Source organism: Lynx rufus, unplaced genomic scaffold (genome assembly GCF_022079265.1).
Source record: "Lynx rufus isolate CCGP_SWC_20201006 ecotype Redwood Valley unplaced genomic scaffold, mLynRuf1.p SCAF_3, whole genome shotgun sequence".
Classification (NCBI taxonomy): domain Eukaryota; kingdom Metazoa; phylum Chordata; class Mammalia; order Carnivora; family Felidae; genus Lynx; species Lynx rufus.
In genome coordinates this window covers 153,125,953-153,133,695 of record NW_025814845.1, presented here as the reverse complement: position 1 = coordinate 153,133,695, position 7,743 = coordinate 153,125,953, and the positions used below count along the sequence as shown (strand labels likewise).

General features: G+C 40.3%; 1 pseudogene; it reads right to left on the bottom strand.

Annotated features, from left to right (window-relative positions):
• Positions 1-6,013: 6,013 nt before the first annotated feature.
• LOC124520817 (26S proteasome regulatory subunit 4-like) lies at positions 6,014-7,528 on the bottom strand (annotated as a pseudogene).
• Between the last annotated feature and the right edge of the window lie 215 nt (positions 7,529-7,743).

The window sequence follows — 7,743 nt, the reverse complement described above, 5'->3', positions numbered from 1 at the left end:
ATATACAGAGACTTTTTTGCATATGGGTCCATCTGCTTAGCCTAAGCCAATGTCCACCACAATAAAAAAGAAAATCACCTGGATTCATTGAGTTGGAAACAATTTGTTCCAGGATTTCCTGAAATTGCCATCATTCAGGAAAGAAAGCAAACTAATTTAGTCTTTTTCTTCAATGGAACACTACAAAGAAAAAGGAATATGCTCAACAGGTGTCTTTCTCTTTTCTGTTCCCAAAGCAAGAACAGTCTGTGGTTGGGGCAGATCTGGAAATAGTAATTTAAAGAAGGTTTTAAGTACTATTTATTGTGTTATGCATGAGTTTGATTCAGCAGGTAAGTGAACACACTCTGGCCTTTATCTCCTAAACTTCAGTACCCTTAAGCATTCTATGGGTGTCATCAAAGTACAAGATGGACACTACCGGGAAATTCAGAACTTCAGCAACTGATCTGTTGTACCTCCAACTAAAGCATATTGAACCATCAGCTTACCTGTGTACAGGCAAATTACACATCTTGAGTATCAGATCTGAAGGTGAGTACTTATGTTTAACAGAACTTGTGATGTATCTAAACAATATATTTTCAAAAACTAAATTGTTGTGTGCAATTGTAATGGTGCAAGGTACATATGTGTGTTTAATCAAAATGCCAAGAATTTTTAATATGGCTATTTGAGGCCACACACAATAAATGCATGTTTTTCACTATAAGTGGAACTTTAGATTTTAAAAGTTTTTAAATGTTGATTTATTATTTTGAGGAGGGGGGAGAGGCACAGGGAGAGGGAGAGAGAGACTCCCAAGCAGGCTCTGTGCTGACAGCACAGAGCCCCAGGCGGAGCTCAATCCCATGAACCATGAGATCATGACCTGAGCTGAAATCACAAGTCGGATGCTCAACCATTGAGCCACCCAGGTGTCCCTAGAATTTTAAATTTTTTTTTTCAACGTTTATTTATTTTTGGGACAGAGAGAGACAGAGCATGAACGGGGGAGGGGCAGAGAGAGAGGGAGACACAGAATCGGAAACAGGCTCCAGGCTCTGAGCCATCAGCCCAGAGCCTGACGCGGGGCTCGAACTCCCGGACCGCGAGATCGTGACCTGGCTGAAGTGGGACGCTTAACCAACTGCGCCACCCAGGCGCCCCTAGAATTTTAAATTTTTAATAAAATTTCGGATTCATTCTATATCCTCTAAGTTCTTACTATATGATAGCAATATAGGAGTAAGATAGGAGGCTTCTGCCTCCATTTTAGCTGAATGTTGAATTTTTTTCCCTGAGCTATTTGGAGATCAACCAAAATGAATCTTCAGTACACCTCAGTGAAGTCCACTTAAAGCACTCATTCTCCTACAGTGTTAGTTTAAAGAAGCTGGGCTTTCACTTCTATGTCAGTTCAATGCCACAGAATAGGTTATAAACAGCCAGAGATGCTGTAAGGGGTCAAATGCTCAGGGTTCTAGCCTCTGCTTTCCCTGTGATGCCCACAGAGAACAGGGTTTATGGGAGCCCCACCAGGAGCCAGGCCAGTTTTCTCTCTCTCCCCTGCATCAGTGAGGCATGTAGGAAAGTGCCTGCAATACTACAGAGACTGACACTGGGCTATAAAAATCAAGATACACAAACAAAAACTAAACTCTCTATATATTAAAGCAAGCAAAAATTGATCTTACTGAGAGGAGAGAGCTTCAGGGGGCATAATGGACTCTCCTTAGGTACATTTGAAGTTCCTGAAATTGGGCAATTTTGTTCCTCACGTGTGTGGTTGGACAATTTCCCCCACAAAACAAAACTAAGAATAAATAGGGTTTAGAAATCAACAGAATCTTCTGCATCTCTTCCTCAGGAAAGATGTCATTAAGGAATATTTGTTTTTGTTTGTTATTGTCCTGCTATTATTTTAACCTGTGAGCCTTTGCTTTGCAGGCCAGGAAATCCCTGGCTGACATTGTCCCAATGGAAAAGGAGTGATGGAGAAACTGGAGAGAACATTGAGGTTTACAAAACCCCAGTTAAATTCTTCACACACTGAGAGTTACACAGACCTCTGTTCCTTCTGAAACAACAAAAAAAACTGGACAAAATACATGAAAAATGATTTTCAAGACAGTGGACATCAGGTAGGGAAGGAGTGCTCTCTGAGATAGGAAATAGACAGGGAAGCCCTACTATTGCCCCAGATAAGGCCTTGGGACAGTTTCCAAGTCATGGTGAAGGGTGGGGGATCAGATAAAACCTAGCAGACCTCCTAAATTGGAAAGACAGATCAGAGAATCTAGAGAGGCCAAGGAGGCTAGAGTTTGTAGGACACAGAGCTGTACAGGAAGAGAACTCTGGAGCTCTGCAGAGGGTCTCCCACAAGTATTCAGCAAAGCATTGATAGTGCACACAAGTGAGGAAACTACTCAGGCCACCTGACAGGATTAGAGGGAACAGTGCCCAGTGATTACACTCTGCTGGGAATAGGGCCTGGTATTAATGGCAAATTGGATACCAAAGCTGGACAGTAATAATTTCAGATGATGGGGTGCCCCCAAAGCAGTACCCACTTTTAATCAAAACCCTTATATGGGGCTGTGCCCCCAAAGAAAGAATACATGGCTTGGGAACCAAGGAGTGACATCACTTACTCAGCATTCAGTAAACCACATAGGGAATTTGTGCTTCCTGTCCTCACAACTCTGGGCTCTTCAACTCCTGGTTCCCAAAGGGAGAACACCTCTTCCAGGAGACGTAGCAAAAAATCCCTTCAAGTTTAAGCTGTGACTGCCACCTGTGTATCTCAGCAACTTGAACCAAAGGACCACCAGGGAAGAAGGGGAGACACCAGTCTGGCAGGGCTATTATGTTTTTAGGTACAATTGACACATAACATTATATTCATTTCAGGTGTACAACATAATGATTCTATAACTGTATTCACTGCAAAATAATCACCACAATAAGTCTAGTTACATCCATTGTTATACAAAGTCACAAAATTTTTTCGTGACTAGAACATTTAAGATTTACTCTCCTGGCAATTTCAAATATGCAATACAATATTATTGACTACAGTCACCATACTGAACATTACATCCCATGACTTATTTATTCTATAAATGGAAGTTTGTATCTCTTGACTGTTTTCACCCATTTCACATACTCCCTAACCCTCAGGGTCCCCTCTGCCAACCACCATTCTGTTCTCAGTATTTATGAGTTTTGATTTCTCATTTGTTTTTTTAGACCACATATAAGCAAAGTCATATGGCATTTTTCTTTCTCTGTTTGACTTACTTCACTTAGCATAATACCTTCTAGGTTCACCCATGTTGTTTCAAATGGCAAGATGTAACTTTTTATGGCTAAGTAGTATTCCATCATATGGAATCTTCTTTATCCACTCATTCGTTAGTGAACAATTAGGTTGTTTCCATATCTTGGCTACTGTAAATAATGTTGGCTGCAAAGGTCAGAAGGGTGCATATATCTTTTTGAATTACTGTTTTAATTTTCTTTGGATAAATACCTACAAGTGGAATTGTTGGATCATATGCTAGTTGTATTTGCAACTTTTTTATTTTCTATAGTGGCTTCATCAATTTATATTTCCACCAACAATGTACAAGATGTCCCTTTCCCCATATCCTCACCAATACTTGTTATTTCTTATTTTCTTGATATTAGCCATTCTAATAAGTATGAAGTAATATCTCATTGTGGTTTTGATTTGCATTTCTCTGATGATTAGTGATGTTGAGCATCTTTTTATGTGCATGTTTGTAATATGTGTGTGTTCTTCAGAAAAATGACTATTCAGATCCTCTGCCCAATTTTTAATTGTTTGGGATTGTTTGTTGTTGTTGTTGTTGTTGTTTTTGTGATTGAATTGTATGAGTTCTTTATACATTTTGGATATTAACCTTTATCAGATATGTTATTTGCAAATATCTTCTGCCATTTAGTAGGTTGCCTCCTCATTTTATGGATGGTTTCTTTTGCTGTTCAGAAGATTTTTGTTTGATATAGCTACACTTGTTCACAGCTGAGTTTGAACAATGTGGAGGATAGGGCGCTGACACCCTACACAGTAGAAAATCCATCCATGTGTGGATTTTTTTGGTCCCCAAAAATGTAACTACTAACAGCCTACTGTTGAGTGGAAGCCTTAATGATAACATAAATAGCTGATTAATACTTTGTATGTTTGTATACATGTATACTATATTTTTATAATAAAGCTAGAGAAAAGAAAATCATAAGAAAGAGGGCACCTGGGTGGCTCAGTAGGTTAAGCAACCAACTCTTGATTTTGGCTCAGGTCATGATTTCAAGGATCATGAGATCGAGCCCCATGTCAGGCTCTCTGCTGACAGTGTGGAGCCTGCTTAGGATTCTCTCTCTCTCCCTCTCTCTCTGTCCCTCTCCAATGTGTGCTTGCTCTCTCTCTCTCTCTCTGTCTCTGAAAATAAACATTTTAATAAAAGAAAATCATAAGAAAGAGAAAATACATTTATAGTACTGTACTGTGTTTATTGAAAAAAATCCATGTGTAAGTGGACCCATGCAGTTCAGAGTTAACTGTACTTTTGCTTTTGTTGCCTTTTGCTTTTAAAGTCAGATTCAAAAAATCATCTCTAAGACCAATGTCAAGGAGTCTACTGCCTTTGTTTTCTTCTAAAAATTTCATGGTTTCTCGGGGCGCCTGGGTGGCGCAGTCGGTTGAGCATCCGACTTCAGCCAGGTCACGATCTCGCGGTCCGTGAGTTCGAGCCCCGCGTCAGGCTCTGGGCTGATGGCTCGGAGCCTGGAGCCTGTTTCCGATTCTGTGTCTCCCTCTCTCTCTGCCCCTCCCCCGTTCATGCTCTGTCTCTCTCTGTCCCAAAAATAAATAAACGTTGAAAAAAAAAATTAAAAAAAAAAATTTCATGGTTTCTGGTCTTACATACAAGTCTTTAGTCCATTTTGAGTTAATTTTTGTGATTAATGATGTAAGATAGTCTAGTCTTATACTTTTGCATGTGGATGTTCAGTTTTCCCAACATCACTTTTTGAAGAAACTGTCCTTCCGTATTGTATCTTGGCCCCTTTATTGTAAATTAATTGACCATATCTATGTGGGTTATTTCGAGGTTTTTCTATTCTGTTCAGTTGATCTATGTGTCTGTTTTTCTGCAATATCATACAGTTTTCATTACTATAGTTGTGTCATTTAGTTCAGAAACAGGTATCATGATGCCTCCCACTTTGTTACCCAATATTTCATTATTTGGGGTCTTTTCTCGTTTCTTTTTTTTTTTTTTTTTTTTTAATTTTTTTTTTTCAACGTTTATTTATTTTTGGGACAGAGAGAGACAGAACATGAACGGGGAAGGGGCAGAGAGAGAGGGAGACACAGAATCGGAAACAGGCTCCAGGCTCTGAGCAGTCAGCACAGAGCCCGACGCGGGGCTCGAACTCACGGACCGCGAGATCGTGACCTGGCTGAAGTCGGACGCTTAACCGACTGCGCCACCCAGGCGCCCCTCTTTTCTCGTTTCATATAAATTATAAGATTGTTCCAGTTCTGTGTAAAATGCTTTTGGAATTTTGATAGAGATTGCACTGAATCTGTAGATTGCTTTGAGTAACATAGATATATTAACAATATTAATTTTTCTGATCCATAAGCATGGAATATCTTTCCATTTATGTGTGTCTTCTTCAATTTCTTTCATCAATGTCTTATAATTTTCAGTGTATAGGTTTTTCATCTCCTTGGTTAAATTTATTCTTAGGTTTTATTTATTTATTTATTTATTTATTTATTTTAGGAGGAGCTCGCTTTACTGGGGGGAGGGCACTGCACGTGGCCAACAGATGAAGGCAGCCTGGTGGGCATTCTACACACAACACTTAGAAATGTACACAGGAGGTTTTGCTAAGAAAGATCAACTGGAACATGGGTTCCTCTGGACAACTTCCCCAACCTCATCCCTCTAAAGAGTCGGGACACTCCCGACCACTTCCTTGAAGGCAAATGTGGTTGCTACAGGTAGAGCCCCTCAGGGGTACCTTCTTGTTTTTTATAAAGAACAGTTTCTTTAGATTTTTTGAAGTCTTCATTTGCTACTTTCATTCTATGTTCTCTCAAGGCCATCAGACCAGCTTCTGTACAGATTGCCTTGATGCCGGCCCCAGAGAGGTCATCTTTAGCCATGATCAAGTCATCCAGGGTTACATTATCAGCCAGCGTCATCCTGCTTATCTGGATCTGAAAGATGCGCTTCATAATCTTTTCATCTGGCCGGGGAACTCATTTGTCCTGTCAATGTTGCCTGGTCTGATAAGTGCTAGATCCAAAGTTTCTATTCAGTTTGTGGCTATGATAACTTTCACATCTCTCCTTGAATCAAATCCATCCAACTGGTTTCACAGTTCCAACATTGTTCATTAAATTTCTCTTTCACCACCAGAATTTGAGTCCTATCTTTTTGTTCCAATAGCATCAATTACATCAATAAACACAATGGATGGCATGTGTTCTGCAACTTGAAACAATTCCCAAACAAGTTTGGGCCCATCACCTAGGTACTTCTGAATAAGTTCAGAGCCAACCACTCTTAGGGCAGTGACTAAGGTTTGGTTTGCTACTGCTTTGGCTAATAAGGTTTTACTTGTGCCAGGTGGACCTTAGAGAATGGCTCCCTTTGGGGGCTTTATACCCATCTCTTCATAATATTCAGGATGAGTGAGAGGAAGCTCCACAGATCCTTAATTTCTTGGATTTGGTTGTCCAACCCACAATATCAGCATAGATTTCCTGGGGGACCTTTTCTAACTTCATTACTGTGACCAAGGGATCCGTGTCATCCATGAGCACCCCTATGATGGCATGCATCTTGTGGTTGAGAAGGACCAGCAGCCTGGTTCCAGCAGATCCTTGTCTACAAAGTAAAGAATGCTGACAGTGTTCTGAGCCCACAGATGTGGACACGATGATCCACATGGTTGTCATCAATGATCCCTTCCAACGTTCCTACCGACTTTGGGGTCCCCCTCAGATCACCCACTTTTGATATTTCCTCTTCTTGCTTTTCTTCTAAAGGCTTCATTTGTTCCTGAATTCTAATGAATTCTTCCTCCATGAGAAGACAGTCTTTAATTCTAACTTCAGTAATTTTAACCAGCAGAGTGTGAGGTGTCACCAGTGGCAGCTTGCTGGCAGCATCTGGTCACTTTGTTTCCTTCTTCTTTTTCCCCTCTCTAGTTGGTACAGAACGTTCCTATTTCTTTTTTATGTTTATTTATTTTTGAGAGAGAGAGAGCATGAGTCGGGAGGGAGACACAGAATCCGAAGCAGGCTCCAGGCTCTGAGCTGTCAGCACAGAGCCCAATGTGGGAATTGAACTCATGAACTGCGAGATCATGACCTGAGCTAAAGTCAGACACTTAACCCACTGAGCCACCCAGGCGCCCCAGGAAGTTCATGTTTCTTTTTCTTGTCCTTGTCATCCTTCTTGCCACCTCCAGGGCCATGATCACCATTCTGACTCTGACGCATCTTGCTTCAGCCGTTCAAACGGGTATTTTATTCTTTTTGATGCAATTAAGATTGTTTTCTTAATTTCTCTTTCTGATAGATGGCTCAGTGTTAGTGTATAGAAACAGTAGATTTTATATATTGATTTTGTATCCTGTGACTGTACTATGAATTTGTTGAATAGTTCTGACAGTTTTTTCATGGAGTTTTTATGGATTTCTATATATAAAACCATG